The 21,194-nt window shown below is 50.3% G+C and overlaps 1 long non-coding RNA gene across 1 annotated transcript; it reads right to left on the reverse strand.

The window, feature by feature from the left end:
- Positions 1 to 13,809: 13,809 nt before the first annotated feature.
- Positions 13,810 to 21,194, reverse strand: LOC109391994 (uncharacterized). The gene is made up of 4 exons (XR_002125967.1): positions 20,985 to 21,194; positions 17,871 to 17,993; positions 16,430 to 16,648; positions 13,810 to 14,194 (listed from the first exon to the last, which is right to left on the reverse strand). It is a non-coding gene; the product is annotated as an uncharacterized LOC109391994 (long non-coding RNA).

Below are 21,194 nucleotides of genomic sequence, written 5' to 3' on the forward strand. Positions count from 1 at the left end.
CCGCCCCGGCCCCGCCCCACCTGCCAAAGCCGCTGCCTGCTTTCCGGAGACGCTCGGGGCCTCCCGGGGCTCACCTGGAGCAGGTGCGCCTGGCGGGACCCGTAGGGAAAGTGGGTGGAGCCAGGGTTCCTTCAGTTTTGCGAGCCGCGCAACCGGACTTGACTCTGACCGGGGGTCGTGGCCTGGTCCCAAGTTAGGATTTGGAAATAAAAAGACCTAACTAAGTTCAAGACCCGACGAGGCCACAGTGTGAATTCACAACACTGTTTCCCCTGCACTGGTCAGAAGCCAAGAGGTGGTCATCACTGACTCCCCGAAGCTTGGCCCAATACACAGGTGTTGAAGGATGAAGGATGGGATAAAGAAACAGACAAGTCACTTCACCTCTCTGAGTCTCAGTTTCCCCATCTGTAAAGTAAGGATACCTACTTCATATGGCTGTTACAACACATAGTAGATGTCTGACAAATGTGAGCTCCCTGTCGTCCTTGTTTCATCTAAGGCCCCAGCCTCCCACTCTTTCAGCTGCCCTCCCCTCCATCCACCTGTTCCTCAAGCGCCACTGACTCGGGTCTTGAGCTACACACTCCCCAGAGCCACCTTGTTGGGTGGTTCATCCCTCATTCCTGGCAGACCGTCCAGTCCCACAGGAGTAGATGGGAGACACCCAGAAGTGGGCTCTGTGATTACTGAAGGCTCACCCTCTCTTCCTTCAACCCTAGACAGAACAATGTTAGGGAAAGAAATCTAGCTGCCTCACAGCGGGCCCCTGGGCTAAAGATCCAGCCTGACTGCATCCTTCAGTGATTCATAGGGTTCCAGGCTTAGCCATTAATGGTGCCAGGACTGTTCCACAAACTCTCCCTACACTTTCCCTCTTCCATGCTTTTGCCCACACAATGTCCTCCCCTTTGAAAGTCCTTTTTTTCCTTATCCCCCTTTCTGCCCTTTGAAGCCTTGCTCACATCCCATATTTTCCCGGTGAAGAGAACCACCACCATCACCACCCCCAAACCTCTACCTGGCCCCAGAGGGAATGAATGTCCTCCAATCTCCCTGTGTTTCTACAACATGAGCCTCATGATGGCCTCACAAATAACGCAAGTTACCACAAAGCTTGAGCGTGTACCGAATTCTTTCACCTACATGGTCCCATTCAAGCCCCACAATAACCCTAGAAGTAGATTCATTCCCTACTTCACCCCAATTTACAGATGAGGAAACCGAGGCTCAAAGAAGTAAAGTTGTAGGCCTATATGTAAACTTAGCACTGAATAAACATTGGCTGTGATCATTGGCTGTGGTTGTTATTGTTGCTCAAGGCCACATAGATCAGAAGGGCAGAGCTAGAAGACCACCCAATCTGACCTTGATCGCAAACCCAAGGCCTGTCCCTGACATCTCACTGCCTCTCTTGAAAAGCAGAGTTGACAATATCCAGTCTACCTCTTTTTCTGTCCAATAATATGTGCAGTCCTTCCCTAGTCCGAGGCCCTTAGGAGACTTAGAGCCACCCAGGGACTGTCTGATTCACCTCTGACTGTCCCCTCCCCTGCCTTGAACACAGCACAGGACCTGACATGAGGCAGTAAATGTTTGCTGAATGAATATCTGAATTTTTATCACAAGCCCAGTTTCCTCATTCTGTTGCGACTGATCCAAAAACAGCCAGTACCCAGTCCCCTTCCACCCAGCAGTCCTCTGTGCCTAGAATGCCACCAAGCAGTCTAAAGTAAACCGTTCTCACAGCCTCCTGCCCCAGGGTCAGCTCCTTTTGACACTTCTGCCCCAGGGGCCCAATTTTTCATCCTTCAACCCATCCCTTTCCCATGAGCTGGTCCAGTAGAAAGTGCCCAAGACCAAGCAGAGCAACACCTGAGACTCTTGATCTGTCACAGCCTCTCATACCCTTTACCGTCCTGGGGGCCACTTCACCTCTCTGTACCTCCATCCTCTCCCCTGAAATAGGGGTGGTTATTCTGCTTAATCTCACAGAGCAGCTGAGAAAGCATTCTAAGAAATAGGCAGTTATCTGAAAGAAATGAGGGATTAATTGTACTGCAAGTGTAAAGAGACAGCCTCCTCTGGTTTTAGATTGAAATTTTCCAGAGTAAGGTGATGTGCTTCCATTGTCTTGGCCTCACCCCACCCAAGACTGAGATGAGCTGGGCTCTCACATCCCCTGATGTTACTCTACACGGAGGGGCCAGCTCCACTCTGCAGATACTCACTGTGTGGCCTTGTCCCAGTGACTCACCCTCTTTCAGCCTCATGCTTCTCATCTGTAAAATGCCGATAATCATTTTCTCTGGCTATCTCAGGGGACTACCAAGGAGATGAAATGAGGTGGTAGAGAAAGAAGCTTCATTTCTCTGTGTCCTGACCAACCCACTAGCCTTTCTCACAGCCACAAGCCTCCTACATTGGGCCAAAATCACTGTCTCTCACACCTCCAAAGGCAAGATCACAGCCAGTAGCTGTGTTTTCTTGGCAAGTCACCCAACCTCTCTGAGCCTTACTGAGGGCTGGGATTCAGGACCAGCACAGCTCTTCCAACCATGCATTGCCATGTAAACTATGTCCATTGAGAGAAACATGTAGGGGTCAATTAGTTCATCCCCCTGTGCCTATCACCAGCCCAGACAGATGCTCAGCTCTCCAGGTCCCAAATGAAGCAGGTTCTAGCTTCTTGGGCCTTTCACTCCAAGAGTTCCCTAATCTGCTCTCATTGGGCCCTAGTTTTCAAATCTGCAATATAGGAACAATCCCCCGCTCAAGCCCCCAGTTGCCACCAATACTCCCAATCCATTCTTGCCCCCATCACTTCTCACCATCCTCCTGTCCATGAGGACTCCGATGCACTCTGGCTTTGAGCCTCCTGTCCCCTGGGCCTCACTCTCTGCACTGGTCTTCACTTCCTGCTTTTGAGGCATTTACAGAGCAGGGCTGAAATTATCCCTTATGAATATGTATGTGGGATAATGAGGGTTTGGAAGTAGGGGAGCAACTAAGAGAGGCATTCACATAGGCACCCTCCACCTGCTCTCCCCTTACACAGCCCCCCACCAAGGCTGCCCTCCCTCCCAAAGGGTGCATGGGAGTTTGGGACAAAGGCTGAAGAAGCAATAATAATAATATCCGCAGCAACCATTTTTAAGTGCTTACAACATGCCAGGTACCCTGCTAAGAGCATCTTCTGTAAGACGCTTTTAAAGTGGGAACTATTTTCCTCGTTTAACAGGTAAGAAAATTGATGCTCCGTGAAGTTAAGTAACTCATACATAATTCACAGGTAGAACGTGCACAGTGACTATGTGCTGAGCGAGGATGAAACCCAGGGTTTGTCGGACGCCAGAGCTGGTACTCTGAACCCCTGCCACCCAGATGTGCAGGGCCCAGCGAGAAGCTCTGAGCACATCGTCATGGGGTCACACCTGGAGCTCACACGCCAGCAGATGAGCTCACAGTGGTTTTAGGTGACCAAGGCTTTGGGAAAGGACTCGGGTCCTGGAACTAACTCTGTCTGGAGAGGATGGAGACAGGCAGACATGTGTGTGCACATAGTGCATGTTCGCACATGTGCAGAAACACACCTGTGTGAGCACAGATACATGCCAAGTATGTGTGTGTATGGATGTAAGCATGTGTGATGGAGGTGGTCCTGAGGCTGCCTGGTGTATGCACCGTTCTGCCCCCTTTGTTCCTTTTGCAACCAACATTTAGAGAGGACGCGCTGTGTGCCAGGTGCTGGGGATATGGTGTGAAAAAAGCCAACACAGTCCCTGCCATTCTGGAGGGACAGTCTGGTGGGCTTTGTACCCATATGCAGTAACACTCTGGAAGGAACCTTAGTGGGAGGTTTTTGTGTGTGTGTAGGGGGTGGGGGGCGGTGTGCCTAGGGGGTGAGAGAGAAGACTGTGGTGAAAGTGGAAAAGGTGGGACATGTGGGGTGGGGAGCTGCACGGGGGCCCCTGACACTTGCCATAAATGAGGGGTGCGAAGTAAGCCAAGACCTGGCACGCGTTCCACAGGGGCCTGAGGAGTCTAAAAGGACTCTGGGTGCTTCCCTCACACACGTCAAGGGTCTGCCATGAAGGCACAAGTGTGCACTGTGTGTGTGTGTGTGTGTGTGTGTGTGTCTGTGTGTGAAAGATGTTAGTTTGTTAAATTAAAACATGTAAAACATTCCACAGTTGTAATATTTCTTCAATTTTAACTTACTGGGAGCCTCAAAAACTAGAACTGGCTTAGGCCTCTGTTGGCCTATGAAAGTCCCTGCTATGTGGGGTGTGCATGTGGGTTTGCACATACATGCATGTGTAGGAATGTGAGCACCCGTGGATGGGTGAGGCTGACACCCATTGAAAGCCCACCCCAGGTGTTAGTCCTCCTCCAAGCCCCCATGAGGCCGACACTGTTCCTGGAGTGAGAGGATGTCTTAGGACTGAGGAGGAGCAGCTACCAGCCCCAGGGCAGCCTTGTGGACCAAGAACTCTGTCATTTAAGGCTTGGACACGCTCAGGCCAAGCGGCGTCCCCAGGCCAGCAGCAGGATGTGGGCGGCTGAAACTGGGGTATTTCCCGGAGGAGTTTGGGGCAAAGGCAGGGTTTCCAGAGCCCTCCTGGTGCCCTGCAGGCCCATCCCTTCCTCTCCATCCATGCATTACCTCCTGCCTGGCCCTTCCTTCTCCCCTGCCCAATGGCTGTAGGCCCAAGCTTTCAGCAACCCCTCATTGTAAAAATGGGGAAACTGAAGCCTGGAGAGACTGGAGCTGCCAAAGCCACACAGCAAGTCAGCAGCAGAGTCAGAACTGAAATCCAACCCAGGCTCTATGCTCTCCCCCCACTGCCTGCCACCTCTGCATCTCCCTCCTTCAGTCACTTCAGGAGGCAGTCCAAGCCCAGCAGACCCAGCAGTTAAAGCCCCAGAGTGCCTTCCTGCCTGTGCGGGTCACAAACAGGATCCAGGAGGCCATGTGGGCACCAGAAACAGTGCATGGCAGGGAGGAAGGCCCTGGCTTCTAACCGCAGCTCTTCTATGGACCCTGTCAGAGAGACCCTGGACAACTCCCTGGCTCTCTCAGGGCCTCAGTTTCTCCATCTGTAAAATATATGTGAACTACAGCTGTGGCTTTCACGTCATGTTTTGAAGCAGATCCCTCAAGCAACTACAGGAGGTCGATGTAAGAGAGCAGGTGATCTCTGTCCACTCGGCCCTTTCATCTGCCCTCCACCAAGAAACTGGCCAAAGAGAGTCCCACCCGATCGCAGTCCAGCGGATAAGAGGCCCGGCTTCAGCACAGAACCAGGCCTCAAGTCCAGCTGTGCAGTCCCAAGCAAGGCTCTCCAAGCCTCAATTTACTCCTCTGTAAAATGGGGGTAACGATGCCAACCTCGTAGAGCTGTATGAGGTTAAAGGAGAGAATTCAGGTCCAGTGCTTAGCACATGAGAAACATATAAAACTTCAAGGAGCAGTGGCTGCGAGTACTAGTTTCCCCCAGAGGGGAGCCACGCATGAGCCCGCTGGCTTCACCGTGACTGGTATCTGTTGTTTCAGACCCCAAAGCCAATGCATTTGGGCAGCTGCTACCCCAAATTCCTCAGTCCATCGAGCTTTGCAGCTGCTCCAGAACAGCTGAGTGTGTGGAGGCGGCCAGGCCGGGGCCTGGGGGCGGAGGAGTGAGGGCTCCCTGTAATCAGCCAACCAAGCCGCTGCTGAAGCCCCAGGGAGAAGGCAGCAGGTATTTAGCCAAAGCCTTTCATTCTCTGACACAAGCAGGAGGGAAAGTGTGCCGGAAGGAAGCCAGGGCCCCGTCCCTCCAGGCAGCAGTTAGCCCTGAGAAAGGACAGAATCGCTGGCACTGAGAATCCTACAATCCTGGTGCTGACGGAAGCTCAAAACCACCTAATGTGTATCCATACAATGGCATATTATTCGGTCTAACGAAGGAAAGAGATTCTGGCACATGAGGCCACATGGATGGACCTTGAGGACATCATGCTCAGTGAAATAAGCCAGACACAAAAGGATAAATACTGTATGATTCACATAGATGAGGTGCCTAGAGTATTCAAATTCATAGAGACAGAAAGTAGAATGGTGGTTTCAGGGCCTGGGGAGAGAGGGGAGTGGGGAGTTATCAAAAACAAACAAACAAATGAACAAACAAAACACCCCACATCTGGTGTCTGTCCCCTCTCATTTAACAGATGGGGGAGCTGAGGCTGAGACAACGGAAAGGACTTCCCCAAAGGCACACAATGGGTATTGAAAGGCGTTCCCTGGCTTTCTGCTCCTTTCCAAGCAAACCCCACCCCTGCCCCCCAGGCTGCCCAACTGCTTCCAGATGGTTCTTTGGCACAGCTACCAGAACCATTTTATTCACCTTTAAAAAAAATAACTTGACTCTGGGTTTCCTTTCTCCCAATTGTAAAATCATACCTATTCCATGAGAGCGGGGACCTCATCTCTCTGGTTCACCACAGAATCCCAACTCCTCAATTTGCAACTGGCGGGGCATCGCACAGCTGGAATACATGAATTTTAGGAAACTGGGAAAATACAGGATTGCTTTGTAAAAGTAGAAAGTAATCACCCACGGATTTCCACCCTCAACATGCTCTGATATATCTTATTCTAACCTATTTTAACACTTAAACACTTTTTAGAAAACTATCTGGACTCACAACATCGGTAATTCTGTGTCCCGTCTTTTCCATGTACCATTCCACTCCTGGGCATTTTGGGCGCCCTTCAAATGTTTTCTTAACAGCCCTGAAAGGACCTCCATATTTCTGTCAGTGGGTGTCCTCCACTCTGAAGTCACCTTCTTAGCAAGGCTCTTGGGACCACTCAGGCTAAAGTAGCCCTCCTCCCGCATCACTTTATTTTCTTCATGACATTTATCACTCTCTGAAATTATCTTATTCCCTCATCCGTTTGCTAGTACATTGTCTGTCTGCCTAGTAAACTGTCCAGGAAGTGGTTTAAGCTCTGGACAGTAGCAACCAATGCACAGCTGGCACCTGGGGACATGGCACACGGTCCGTCCCAACCCTCCCCCCCGACGAGAAACATTATAGAGAGTGTGCTGGATACAGTCCTATGCCCTGAGAGTATAGCAGTGAATAAAATAGACAAAAACCCTTGCCCTCATAGAGCTTATGTTGTAGTGAAGAATGAATGAATGAATGAATGAATGGATTTAACTACCTCCTTTTGCTGGACATTTAGGTCAGTGCTCCTTAAACTTCTCCACTGTGGTACCTCAAATGGCTGTAAGCAGAAAATTCCTTTGCATTCTCATATTTTATCATTAAAATGAATGCAGTTTGCATTCTATGTAGGGTGACCAACTCATCCTGTTTTGCCTGGGACTTTTCTGGTTTTAGCACAAAGTCTAATGTCCTAGGAAAACCTTCGATCCTGGGCAAGCTGAGACAGTTAGTCACCCTAATTGTATGCCATACTCTATCCATGATTTTTAAAAAAATTTTATTGAAATATATTCCACATACCATAAAATCCACCTATTTTAAAGTGTGCAATTCAGTGGTTTTTAGTACATTGAAAAGGTTAGGCAATCACCACCACTACCTAATTCCAGAACATTTTCAGCACCCCTAAAAGAAACCTTGTACCCCATCCCCCTCCCCCCACAACCCTTGGCAACCACTAATCTACTTTCTGTCTATGAATTTGCCTGTTCTGGACATTTCATGTAAATGGAATCATGCAGTGTGTGATATTTTGTGTCTTCTTTTACTCAACATAATGTTTTACAAGGTTCATCCATGTCACAGCATGAATCAGTACTCCATTCTTTTTTATTGCCAAATAATATTCCATTATGTAGAAATTGCACATTTTGTTTATTCATTCATCAGTTGATAGACATTTAGGTTGCTTCCACTTTTTGGTATCATGAATAATGTTGCTATGAACATTCATATACAAGTTATTTTGTGGATATATGTTATTATTTCTCCTCAGTATTACCTAGGAGTTGAATTGCTGGGTCATACGGTAACTCTGTTTAACATTTTGAAAACTGCTGAATTGTTTTCCAAAGTTGCAGCCTTTTACATCCCTGCCAGTGATGGGTGAGGGTTCCAGTTTCTCTATATCCTTGTCAACAGTTGTCATTGTCCGTACTTTTTATTTTGACCATCTTAGTGGTGTGAAATGCCATGTTTGTCTCAACATTAAAATTTGGCTCCAAACTACTTACCATCAAATGAAATCAACCCCTTTTGAATGTGCCCCATGTCAATCACATAGCTCAGAGCACCCCAACACACCTCTCAGTATCTGTGAGGATAGGGGCACCAGCCTGATGTGTGTGGGTTAAAGTTATTTCCAAAACTTTGATATAGTAAACAACAATTTTTACTAAAAACAAAAAATTACTTTTGTTTTCCTTTGTTTGATTACTAAGGAAATTGAACATTTTTCATATGTATTTTAATTTTTTGTATTATTTATATACAGTATTATTTATACTTTTCATGTTTATTATTTGTATTACTTACTTGGTGCCAGAATGATCTTTTTAAAAGAAAAATCTGGGCCGGCCGAGTGGCGCGATGGTTAAGAACTGGCTTGGGATGCCAGAGGGCCCCGGTTCGGATCCCACATATGAGGGCCAGTGACACTGCCCTCCACAGCTAAGATGTTGAACAACAGCTCAACCTGGAGCTGGGCTGCCATGAGTTGCCGGGGACGATGTAGGCTGCAGCCCCTGTGGCAGTGGGTTGCCATGGGCTACTGTATGTAGCCAGCAGCCAGCGTGAGCGGTCAGCAGCTATGAGTTGCCGGGGACGATGTAGGCTGCAGCCTCTGTGGCAGTGGGTTGCCATGGGCTACTGTATGTAGCCAGCAGCCAGCGTGAGCGGTCAGCAGCTAGCGTGAGCGGCCGTCCAGAAGCCAGCGACTGATCTGCCTCACCCGGGAAGAGCGCAATGATGGTGCCAACTTGGGCCATGAAGCAACGTCCTCCACAACTAGACTGAAGAACAAAACGACAGCAACTTATCTGTTCCCCTTCCCCCAATTCCCCAGCGTTGTTCCCGTCCCCCAATTCCCCAATAAAAATCTTTTTAAAAATAAATAAATAAATAAAAGAAAAGAAAAATCTGATCACACCTTATTTTGAACTTTTGGTGGTTCTGCACTGCCCACGCAGTGAAGACCGACTCCCTAACGAGCCCCACAAGGCCCTGCACCATCTGACCTGACCTGCTCCTCCAGCCCCTTCTCTCACCATTGTCTGGACAACTGGCAGTTTTCAAAGAGTCCTTTGATCTCTCTCCACTTGCCTTTGGAAATTTGTGAACATCACCTCCTCCCTGCTGACTCCTAGGCTCACCTGCCACCACACCTGTCTGATGGAATCACTTGTTTAAGGGGCCGGCTTCACAGGCATTCAACCTCTGCAGAAGGGCCCCGTACTGAGGAAGTACCCCTTGATTGGTTTAATGCTCTGCTGTCGCTGTGCTATTTTGAAATTGTTAATAACTTTTAATAGGGCGGGTCTTGCATTTTTATTTTGCACAAGGACCCACCAATTATGTATCCGGTCCTGCTGATTTACCTTCTGCCTCTCAAGCAGGTTAAACTCAGGGTCTGTCATCCCCTCTTTGTGCCCCCAGGGCCAGGCAGGAACCAAATGAATGAATGGACAAAAAGGAATGAAGAAAGGAAGGAAGGACGGAAGGAAGGAAGGAAGGAAGGAAGGAAGGAAGGAAGGAAGGAAGGAAGGAAGGAAGGAAGGAAGGAAGGGAGGGAGGGAGGGAGGGAGGAAAGGAAGGAAGGAAGGAATCTGTTCTACTTGAAGAATAAGGTAGGAGAAATTTCCAATGTAAACAAAAATGAAAGGCGATTCCAGGCAGAGGGAACAGTGGGCAAAGGCCCCCCTGGGTGACAATTCCGTATGGGTAGGGCCAGGAGGCCCTGGGAAATGTGGTTGCACTGCCTCAGCTGTAGCCCCGGGATCCGGGGAAGTGGGAGGCGAAGGGGCAATGTCTGGTCTCCGAAAAAAGCTGGGGGCAGGAAGAAAGCCCTGGAACCCCTGGAGGTGCTCATTAGTGCCTTCAGAGGTGCCTCTCCTGTCAGAGGTTGGGAGAGTTCAATCAGGAAGTCAAGGGGAGCCAATGGGATAGCTTGGCTCAGGGCCAGGCCATCAAGTGCGGGTGATCTTAACATCGCCAATCAAAGTGCCTTTGCCACCACTGGGCCAGACCTCAGGGCCTCTGACTCAGGCGTCAACACCTCCTGTCCTCCACCACAACCCACACTTGACCCCCTTTCCCTCAGAAACTGGATGGTCATCAAGGTCCCAGGACCAATGGGAGATTAGAAGAGGCCTCAGCAGTGGGCACCCCAGCTGCCCTCAGGGGCAGAGAGATAATGATCTCTTGCGGTTTATGGGCATAGGGCTTGGCCCTGCCCCGCTCAAGGGAAGAGGCCCAAATGGCTGCAAACTCATCGTGGGATTTTACATTACCAATCTGGGTCCCTCTGCGCCTCCCCTCACCGCCTACTACTCTCTCTCCCTTATTCCCGCCCTCCTAGACACAGTGACTTTCTTTCTAGTCGGTGATAAATCAAGTTCATTTCCGTCTCAGAGCCTTTTGCACTTGCTGTTCTCTCTGCCTGCAGTACTCATCCCCCAGGTCTAGGTATAGCTGCTTCTTATCATTAGGCAGGTCTCCGCTCAGACACCACCTCCTCATCGAGGAAACCCTATAATTGTCCTCCCCAGCTGGATGCATAGCCAGCCCCCCTCTACCCTTTGACCTTGTTTAATTTTTAGACTGTCTGGGTCAGAGTTCTACCGCTAAACTGTAGCTTGGGCAAGTCACTAAACCTCTCTGTGCCTCTACTTCCTCACCTATAAAATGAGAATAATAGCAATACTTATGTCATTATGTTGTTGGAAGGTGTAAATGAAATGACATAGGACCTGGCACAGAGTAAGGCTCCATAAATGGTAGCCATTATGACCATCCCTATCCGCCCCTTGAGAGAAGGGATTGTATCGGCTTATTCACGGCTGCCACCTCAGGGCCTAGAACAGTGTTTGGCACACAAAAAGGTGCTCCCGAAATATATATTAATGTAATCGATCTGATTGTTCCTCTCTGGTATTCTGACCTTTTCCTTCTCTCCCCGCTCCCAATACAAGCAGGTGGTCTGTAGGCAGACTCAGGGTCTCCCCAGGCTGGAAGGGATAGAAGGATGGCGCTCATGGTGAGAAAAGAGACAATCAGTGCCCCTGAGAGGGAGGGCCCTGCTTTCAGCACCCAGAGCGGGTCCTACCAGAATGACCCCAAACCACAGTGTGACCCCCAACTCGAGCAGAACGATTCTTGTTCCCTCCAGTAGAACCCGGAAGTGGAGAGAGACAGCCCGGGAAGGGCCATTCAAGGCAAAAGGAACAATAGGCACCGCCCAGGTGACCCATACGGATCCATGACTGGGGAACCCATGGGCCCACCCAAGCCTTAGCTCTACATAAATGTATCTCCCACCCCAATTTGGACACAACTCCGGACTGAAGAAAAGGAAAGTTCTATTTGTTACGCCCATGAGTCATGGCCTGGCCGTCATACCTGGCGCTCAACTGGAATGTTACCTTATTTTTGTTCACTGGTGACCTCTCTGAGCCTCAGCTCTGTCACCTCAGTTTCGGTCTCTCTTAGGGTGCTCCTGCAGGTGTCAGTCGTAATAAGAAGCTTCCAAGGACTTGATATGCCACCTCATTTAATCCTCTCAACAACCCTGTGAGGTAAGGACTGCTATCATCTCCGCTTTATAGATTAGGAAACAGGAAGCCAAAGAGATGTGAACCTGGTCTGAGGTTAAGTAGCTGGTCTGGCTCCTCTAACCCCAGTCCCACCTTCTTCTCCACACAAGCAAAGCAGAGAGCAAGACGATGTTTCCTAAACCACAAAGACCTATGCTGACGACGGGGCAGCAGAACAGGTGGGGGTCCCGGAACAGAGCAGAGATGGGGCAGGGTGTGGCTCGGCACTGGTCAGTGTCCCAGGGAGAGGTATGGTGCAGTGTCAGCCAGGGGTGTGGCTCGGCACAGCCTAACACAGGATGGCCTTCACTGAGGGCTGTGGACCCAGAAGGAAGGGAGGACCCCCCTCCCAGGCCACATTCAGCTGCCCAAGGAATGCACCTACCTAACTGGTGTCAGGAGGCCCAGATCAAGTGCCAACAACGTGTCTGGCTCTCAGGGGGACCTCGGCAAGTCCCCGTCCTCCTAGGGCTTCAGTTTTAAACCAAGGTTAGAGGCTCAGTGAGTTGACCACTTTCCCGGTGGGCTCTGTAGTGCCACCTGGTGGACAAACTCGTGCATGCCTCCATCAGATCAGATGAGGACCTGAGGAATATCCCCTCCTCAGTCTTGACCTCCGGCTCTGAGTGCATAGAGGAGGCACCCATAAGTCTCATTTCCAGGCCCCAAGAGGAAGGGAAAGGTCCCGAGGAGATCTAGGTTTGCCAGAAGAATTCACCTGCTGTGTAAGTTTATGCTTACTTTCTTCTCTCTAGGCCTGTTTTCCTGTCTCTAAGAAGGGAGTTAATAGGATGAACCCTGATCTGGGAGGCATAAAGCTTGGTTTCCATCCTATGTGTGGGCTGCGTGAGCCGAGGCAAGTCCCTGCCCTTGCGTGGGCTTCAGTTTTCCCATCCGCACAACATGTTGGTGGGAACAAAGGGCCTCAGACCTCTGGCCATTCAGGAGTCCAGGTGAGACTATGTCTTTAGGAGATTAAGAGGGGATTCAAGGAGTCCCCAAAAAAGCTTCCTTCAGGGAAAGATTGGGCCAAAATCATCTCTAAGGGCTAATAGGAAGCTACATGGCATTGAACATATATTCGGGTTTTTAAATTTGACATATTTATTGAGAAAATATTTGGTGCCAGACCCTGCACTGACCACCGACTACACAATAGCGTACAAGACGGCCGCAGTCCTTGCCCTTGAGGAAAAACGTACAGCCTAGTTAAGGGCACTGATTAGTAAACAAACATTCACACTCTTGTCTGGACAAGTAACAACAGGAGTACGGACAAGTCATAGCCATAGCAATGTTGGAAGGTGAGAAAAGAGAAGGGAGGTGGCATGTGAGTAGGATGAAAAGGAGTCTCAAAAGTATGGCATTCTTTTAAAATTAAGCCATTTTTCCTGTCACATTAACTTATGCAAAAATGTTGATCTCAATGAAGGTTCTGCCTTTCCCTGGAAAAGAGAACAAGTGAGTTTTAATGTAGATGGAAAATCTAACAAGCAAGAAGGGTTGCTCCTCCAGGTACCTGGGGCGAAAGCAGGCAACCAATGACTGTGCCAAGCGGGGTGAGTCTCAGACACAGGGTGAGGTGCCAAGGGTCAGGGATGTCTATTGAGCACTGAATACTAAACAACAACAATCTCACTTTTTTTTTTTAAGATTTTTATTGGGGAATTGGGGGGATGGGAACAGTGCTGGGGAATTGGGGGAAGGGGAACAGACAAGTTGCTGTCCTTTTGTTCTTCAGTCTAGTTGTGGAGGACTTTGCTTCACTGGCCCAACTTGGCACCATCATTGCGCTCTTCCCGGGCGAGGCAGATCAGTCGCCGGCTCCTGGATGGCCGCTCACTATGGCTGCTGGCTACACACGGTAGCCCATGGCAACCCACTGTCACAGGGGCTGCAGCCTAAGCCATCTCGGGCGACTCAGGGCAGCCCAGCTCCAGGTTGAGCTGTTGTTCAGCATCTTAGCTGTAGAGGGCAGTGTCACTGGCCCTCATATGTGGGATCCGAACCGGGGCCCTCTGGCGTCCCAAGCGAGTTCTTAACCATCGCGCCACTCGGCCAGCCCCAATCTCCCATTTTTATATGAAGGAATCAAAATGGCCACGCCAAACTGGCCATGTTGATATGTCCTGCCCTTGAATTTGATAGAGTCATGGCTTCAAGTTTCTTCCTGTGTTCCAAGGCATAAGCCAGCTCAAGCTTTCCCAGGGCAAATGGCTTCACCACAGTTTCTCCAGTCAGGGGGGTTCTTTTGTTGACAATGTCGCGTGGGGTGCCTTTAGGTGGGGACAAGTCCAGCAGTGCACCAAAGCTGGCTCACACCTGCTCGCAAGGGCCAGTTGCTCAAGTTCCAGAAATTTTGTATGCCAGTTGTTGAATAGTCATTACTAAAAATTAAATTGTATATATTAATAAGTAAAATATTAAAATAAAGATAACACTAAAAACTCTTCACTTCCTCGTGATTTTGTTACATTTTACTATCCTCTGTTCTCTGGAGGTCATCTTCATTTACTGTCTCTGTACAGTGGGACTCTGACATAATGGCGTGCATCTGCACATCTCTTCACAACTCTGTGTTCACTCATCTCACACTGATAACTAGAAACGACCAAGGTGGGGGTATTTCCAACATGGGAATTGGCAAATGCTACAAATCAGGACTTGATTTGTTGTTTTCTTGACTTTCTAGGCTAAAGAATGTGATGGACAAAATGTTAATAGTGCAGACTAAACTGAAGTTCTAAAGCTGAAAGAGGTTTCAGTTTAATGAATATATTTGTAGGAGAGTGAGAGAAATAGTGTAACAGGACATCACGGATCAGATTTAATGACAATAGATGCATTGGGAAAAGAGTAGGCTGGAATGCCACCCCATTTCAAACTTCGGTTGAATTGCAACCATAGGTTGACTACAGATACAAGAATTCAGCAAAAATTAACAAAAGCGTTCTGAGAACAAGTTGACTACATGGGCTTTACAATCAACAGGTCGTACATTGTGTTGTCATTTGTAAGTTGTGCTACACATCCTTCATGTCAGTAAAATTTATAATGAACATATGTCTAGGGTGTATACATTTGGATTTCTGAAGAAACAGTTGTCATAAATATCTACCAACACACTCCTGGACAAATCCAAGTTTAATCAAGTCCTTCAAAGCAAATTTCTGCCTGGGGAAGCCCTCTCCACTATTCAAAGCATTTTCAGGACAAAGTGATAGATGACCTCACACTTCCATTGGGGACACTGCCAGGACACAGGTAGCTCTGTGGCTTTGGGATCTGTCACTTTCAACTATGACAATAAAACCGACACATTCAGGGACTTTGTGGTACTTTCTTTCCTTTGACGTTTTTAAGTGCCTTAAATAAGGTTATTGGAGTGCAAGTAGCAATTTTTCAGGCCAACTGAAACGAAAGCAGGACTTATCCTAAGGATGAAGGGGATGGGAGCGTGGGAGCGTGGGAGTGGGGGGGGGGCCGGGGGGAGCAATTACAGCCATCCACTGGAGCGCGGGAAGCAAGCTCCTGTCTCCCTCCCCACATATATGGCTTCATCCCTGCTTCATTCTTCTCTTCCCCTGTACAGAGCTTCCTGCTTCTTTCCTATTGTGCAAACAGCAGTGAAAGTGAAGGCAAAGTGACTCTTTACAGTCAACAAATTTAGGTCAGGGACCAGCCTGACAGTGGACAGCCGAGCCACAATTTCCAGGCAAAGGATCTGATTGGCCTGCTTGAATCAGGTTGGCATTCCTGGACCAATCAGTCACTGCCGGGGGTTGGAGGGGCGGGGTCATAGGATACAGACAGGTTTCAGGGGCCACACCCAGTACCGAGGGGCAACTCTGGGAGGAGCACGAGCGTGGGCTAGGCAGGTGCTCCCTGGGCCTATGGTATTCAAAGAAGTCACTCAAGGAGGCCACACTTGGACGCCCAGGACTTATTGGCAGGGTGGGTTTCCTTCATTCCTGTCAATGAGAAAGTCTTCTAGATAGCCTGCCAACATGCGACTGTCCATAATCTGACCATGTCCACCACTGTCAGTGAAAATGCCTTAATTACATATTTGACAATTTTGTTTATAAAAGGTAAAAAAGGAATATGTCTCTTGCTTAGACATCTTCTAAATATTGAAATTGTAATAAAAGACAACCATCTCTGTTTCTGCAACCTGGTGACCATCTGGGGCCCCTGGGGTTGTCCAAGGCAGGTGTATCATAAACACCTTTATTCTTTTTTTTTTTTTAGCTGAGCCATCCTGCTACCTGTTGGCAGCTCAGCGGCAGCTCAGCTCGGCCCGGGACTCGAACTGCTGTTGCTCAGAGCTCACACTCTTGAGTGAGCTCTTAACCAACTGAGCCACTCGGCCGGCCCACCTTTATTCTTCATTTCACAAGAATCCCTGAGCTCTCAGGGGCAGGCCTGGGAACCACTGGGTCCACAGTGCCTGACACACTCCTGGTACAAGCTCCTGCAACAACGGACAGAGCAAGCTCTCTGCAGCAGACACCCTGGACTCAAATTCCTGCTCCCTGAGCTGTGTGACCTCAGACAATTGACTTAACTTGTCTGTGCCTCAGTTTCCTTGTCTGTGAAATGGGATAAATAACAGTACTAACCTCACGAGGTTGTGAGGATTACAGTCGGCCCTCTGTACCCGCAGGTTTCACATCCAAGGATTCAACGAACGGGAGTCTGTGAATGCACGGGGCTGACTGTGTGCATTGTTCTACACCATTTTCTATAAGGGACTTGAGTGTCCGCAGACACTGATATCTGCGGGGGTCCTGGAGCCGCGGGGGTCCTGGAGCCAATCCCAGCGGATACTGAGGGAACAACTGTAAATGAGGTAGTATTTATAAAGTGTTAGAACAGTGCCTGGCATGTAGTAAATGTTCAATAAGTGTTGGATAGTATCATCACTATTATCACTATTATTGGCATGTCACTCTCAACTGGGCTTCTGCAGGCTGCCATGCAGGGTAGGTGGAGGGGGCTGGCGTTGCCATCTCCTCTATGATCCACACGGCAGGCTGCCGTGTGCATGAGGACGAGGTGTGTTTAGGAGGATGGAAGACAGCGTCACAGCCCAGATCAGGGGTAAGTGTAGGGGCCGCATGGCTGCCCTGATAGGGGCAGCTGGACCTGCCCAGCTGGGGGGAGCTATGGCTCCGTGAGGCCCCAGCAGCACAGGAGCTGGTGTGGGGAGCTGGTGTGGTTATGTGTCTGAGGGGAGGGGAGTATGTGGCCTCAGTAGTGATGGGTCTAGGGGTGTGAATGTCTGTCTCTGGCTGAATGTGAATCTCTGGCAGGATGGTGGTTGTGGCACTGTGGGTCCCTGAGGGAAAGGTTTGAATGTATTGGGAATGGGACCAGCTTCACGGGTGTGAAATCTTCACAGTCGCACAGGGCCCTGCACTCGGAAGGTCGTGCTGTTGGTTTAATGCTCAGCTATCACCATCTTGAAATTCTTAGTAATTTTTGAACAGGGGGCCCAGATTTTCACTTTGCACTGGGTCCCACCAATCATGTAACCGGTCAAGGGTAGGGGATATGGGTGTATGTATCTGGGTGTGTATGTGAGGTCACGTGTGTGTGTGTGTGTGTGTGTGTGTGTGTGTGTGTGTGTGTGTGTGTGCATGTCTGGGATATCTCTTCCTCTAGTCTCTGTGGGGATTCCAGAAATTGCAAGGCAAACCTACCCCACCCCAGACATAGGAGAAGCCCCTGTCCTCAGTTCCTCCCTGCAAACCCCAGCCCAGCCTCACTCCCCTCCCCCACACTAGGACCCATCTGTCTCTGCAAAACCCCAGTGCCCTGCTGAGACCCCTAGCCCTGCTCCATGTGGGACAGTGGGAAGGGCAACTGGGGACCTTCGAAATCACCAGTTCTGGGGAGAGGGCAGGAACCGCAAAAAAAGCAGAGGAAGGGGAACCCACGCTGGTGGGGGCTCACACTGTGCACCACAACCTCCACAGGCGTCATCTCCATCCCCCTCCACTCCCCCAGGCCAGGAAGGGGTCAGTCTCCCCACTTCCCAGACAAGACTATTCCCTGCACCTCCCCATCAGGGCTTCCTGGGAGAAGCTGAAACGGAGTTCTGGTTCTGGTCTTGGCTCTGTCCTCAACCCATTCTGGGACCTCGGACAACTGGTCACCCCTCTTGGGCCTCAGTTTCCCCATCTGTAAACAAAAAAATTGGATGTTATGACCCCTAAGTTTCCTTTGGCACTTGCATTCTACCTGACTCTCGGTTTCCCCCTGCCTGTGACAGCCACTCCTGGCTCTGCACAATGGGACCCTGGGCCTGGGCCAGCTCCAGGCTCCTGCCCCAGTCTCTGATTCCAGACACAGTCACTGACTCCTGGATCTGGGAGCATTTGGTCCCCTTAGACAGATGTGAAAGTGTGGCCCTGAGAGGGGACAATACACACACACCAACTTAGTGACAGAACTAGACTCAAACTAAGTCTTCCTGCCAACCCCCCACCCTCACCCCTCACCCCCTCCTCGCCTCTGATGATGCTCCCACCATCACTGCCTCTGAACTACAAGCAGGACTGTCTCTCTTGGGAAACTCAGCACCCACAGCACAATCTCCACTCCCCCTTCCCCGTCTTTCCTCCAGTCACAAATGAGAAAGGGCTTGGGGATATCATCATGTTCTTCCCTCATTGTGCAAATGGGGAAACTGAGACCCCGAGAGGTGCATGGCTGCTCCAGATCTCCTAACCAGGTGGCATCAGGAGCCTTCTGACTGCAGATCTCATGGTTCCCTCTCATTTCCCCTCTCCTTATCCTCCTACTCCAAACCCTGCTAAGCACCCACAGGCCCTGGGATCCAAACATTCTCTCTGGCAACCCTCCTTCCAGCCCAGGGACCCAACGTGGGACCACTGTGTCTTCATAGATGGTGGGTGGTACTGGCTCCCAGGAATAGAAGGACCACCAGGAAGGGGCTCTGCCTGCTCTTTGCCAAAACTGCTGGGGTGCCCATCCCCCACCACCACCCCACCCCTTCCCCCAGGTTGCAAAAAGAGCTGGCAGATTGGGGGGGGGGGCCAGGCCTACAGAGGCTGAGATCCATTTCCACACCAGGACCACGTAAGTAGGTTCCAGGCCCCTCCCTGACTTTCACCGGTACAGCTCCCCTTTATTTGTTTCATCTCTTGGACATCCACCTAAGAATTTGTCTAAAGACAGGATTATCTGGTATAAAAATAGCTCTCAAACTACAACCCCCTTTCATGTTACTCAGATAGCGGGCAGGAGGTTTGTCCCAGGTCACAGAGCAAGACAATGAGGGGGCCTTGCCTGGGACAGGGCCTCCTGCCTCCCGCTGCATTTCCTCCCCCCCACAGCTGCCTCTCAGATCTTCCCCTCAGCAGGGTCTGCGTGGGGGCTTCATGAAGGCCTGGAAGAGGGGGCTGAGTCCGAGGTTCAACCAACGAACTCTGACAGCCAACCTGTTTCCTGTGGAGGCCTATGCAGTACCCTGGGAAGGGGACAAGGGGTGAGAATAACGCACAGCACCTGCCCTCAGCAAGCTCCCCATCTGGGCCTGAATATGGGAGAATGGGTTCCTCTGAATCTAACTCTAGACCCCTCCCTCCTCACCATAAGCGTCTCCTTTTCCCTGCCCCTCAGCCTTCAATCTTACCATCTGTCTTGTTCCTGAAGTTGCCACCTCTTGCCTCCACCCCTTCCCCCCTCCCCAGTCCTTCTGGGCTCTTCTCCTCCCCCTCCCACATTAGCTCTCTCCTCTCCATCTCACCCTGTCTCACAGCCAGTAGCCTGGGAAAGGGAGCACAGGCCAAAAGAGGGAGAAGGTAGGACAGGCGAGTGGCTCCACAGGACGGAGCTGCGATGCTCCCCCTCCCCAGGAGGGGGCGCGCTGCCAACAGTCACCATTGATCCCGCCCCAGGGCTCTGTCTTGGAGGTGCAACCGAATTCCAGAGCCAGGACTAACATCTAATCTTCAGAGTCACGTGGCGGGAGGCAGGGATAAGTGATCCCCAGCTTCCAGATGAGAAGACCCGGGTCCCGAGATGGGCAGTGGTGGCTGGAGGCCTTGGGTAACGAAATAGCTATGAGTCTGACCCTGGCTTCACGTGCCCTTGACTCAAAACTAGCTACTACCTCCTGGTCTTGGCAGATCTGTTGTCCTGTGAGAGGAAGGGGCTGAGGGCTGGGCTGCCTCTGAAACCACTAGGCCCAGGGGTATCTTTTCACGAGCCACTTATTTCTGAACTCCCTCCAAAAGTGACTTTTCTTTTCCTTTTCTTTGCCTCAGCTAAAGCCTTGGTTTAGGGGATGGGGCTAAATAGTCCTGACTACCCAGCTCCCATATGGGCACCTCAGTTCTCTCAGGGACTCAGGCAGCAACTATCCCCAGAAAACCCCCTTCTCTCAGAAACTAAGGACAGTTCTAGGCCTGACTGCATGCCAGGCTCTCCCCTAAGACTTGGTGTGGTAGCTCACCGTACCCTCCAAGGAAGCAATGGAGGCACAGAGAGGGTAAGTGATCTGCCCACACAGCTGGTAAGTGGTAAGGTGGGACTTAAATTCAGGAAATTTAATTTTGGAGAGAGACTTCACCATGGTGTCAGAGACCCCCAGTTCCCTGAGACCCATCTTCTCCTTTTCCTAGACTAACTGGCAGTCCAGAATAATGACCATGTTTCCCAGTCTCGCTTGCAGCTAGATGTGGCAGTGTGTCTAACGGCTGGCCAGGAGACAGGAGATGTGCAGCTGCCAGGTCATGCCTTTAATTAGGAGAGGTGTGCCTCTCTCTGTTTCTCTTCCTGCTGGCTGCAGGCATGGGTGAGCAGACTGGGACAGCTGCCACAGCCTCCTAACCAGTCTCCAGTGCAGCCTCCACACTACCGCCAGAGAATGCTTACCATAATAGGAGTCAGATCAGGTGCTCCCCGGCCCCAAGCCCTCCGTGCCTTCAGAAGATGGGCACGGCCTTTTCCTGTCTGACCTAAAACTATCTTCCCGGTCTCATCTTTTATTCTCTGCCCTTTGTTATCCCCTGACACTCTTATTCTCAGATCAATCATCAGGAAAAATCTCATTCTTCCTTAACTATCCCTTCTCTGCCTTCCCAATCCCTCTTCCCACACCTGGCAGACTCCTGTGTATTCTTCAAGACCCAGCCCAGAGGGTACCTCCTGCACGAAGCCTTTCCTGACTCTCCTGGCAGAGTGAGTGGCTCCCTCCTCCGGTCTTCCATAGTCCAAGCACAGCCCTCTGGGGTAGTGATAGCTTCTCTGTACTGTCACCCTATAGCCACATCCACCTCTCCCATCTCTGTATAAGGGCAGGAACCAAGTTTGGGTCATCTGTTGGTCATCAGTACCCTGCATGAGGTCAGGCAA

The sequence above is a fragment of the Hipposideros armiger genome, unplaced genomic scaffold, assembly GCF_001890085.2.
Source record: "Hipposideros armiger isolate ML-2016 unplaced genomic scaffold, ASM189008v1 scaffold_10, whole genome shotgun sequence".
Lineage (NCBI taxonomy): Eukaryota > Metazoa > Chordata > Mammalia > Chiroptera > Hipposideridae > Hipposideros > Hipposideros armiger.